The sequence below is a fragment of the Olea europaea genome, chromosome 5 (assembly GCF_002742605.1).
Source record: "Olea europaea var. sylvestris chromosome 5, O_europaea_v1, whole genome shotgun sequence".
NCBI classification, from domain to species: Eukaryota; Viridiplantae; Streptophyta; class Magnoliopsida; order Lamiales; family Oleaceae; genus Olea; species Olea europaea.
Genome location: NC_036241.1, coordinates 15,312,570 through 15,313,545, shown reverse-complemented (window position 1 = coordinate 15,313,545; position 976 = coordinate 15,312,570).

Genomic DNA, 976 nt, shown 5'->3' with positions numbered 1-976 from the left:
ATTAAATATGTAAGAATTCAGCTTGTGCATTATAACTTTGAAGTGATTCATGACATGCATGCTATGTTTTTAATTCTGGACTATAAAAGCAAGATATCTAGCTAAAAAATTGTTCTCACGTGATTCTGTAGGTTTTAATTGAGTTTGTGTGTTTGTTTGTTATTCTCTTTAGTTTGTGTTTGCTCGAGGACAAGCAAAATATTAAGTTTGGGGGTATTTGATGAGTGCTCTACACTCATGATATTTATGCCACCTAATTTGTTATTTTGCTACTCTTGAGAGTGTTTTAGAGCTTTTTAATGTGTGTTTTGATGTTGTGATGTAGGTTGATGGAGCTTTTTAATGTGTGTTTTGATGTTGTGATGTATGTTGATGAAATTGAAAAAAATAAGCAAAAGTTGGCGAAATTGGAGAAAATGGCCAAATTGTAAGAGATCCAAAGTTTGGGGACTAAAGTGTAAATATTGAAAGTTGTGTTGAACCTCGCAATGAAGATCCGAGAATGCAAGGAGTCAATTGGATGAAAAAAAAGATGTCAAAGGGATCAAATTTAGTCAAAATATGATGACAAATCAATTTCCAACAAAAAAGTTATGCCTCGGAGTTTCAGCCTCATATTGAGACCCATTTTTATCATAGAAAACGATCGAGTTGATGAATGATGTCTGAAGGAAAGTTGTAGCCCTTTGAGTTAGCTTTTCAGTGCATCTTGAATCACCTGAATTGGACATCGGATGCAAAACTTATGCTAAAAACACTAAAGGATGTGCAGTTTGTCATTTCGATCGAGCCAAGCGCCGTAGCGCCCATCTTGGGTGCCGCAGCGCCCGTATGACTGAAAATTAACAGAATAGGCGGCGCCGCAGTGCCCATATGTGGTGCCGAGGCTCCAGATATGCAGAGAACGCATTTTTTATGTTTTTGGACTCTTTTATTAGCCCAATTCAACCCTATTTCGTCCAAGACCCCTAACATG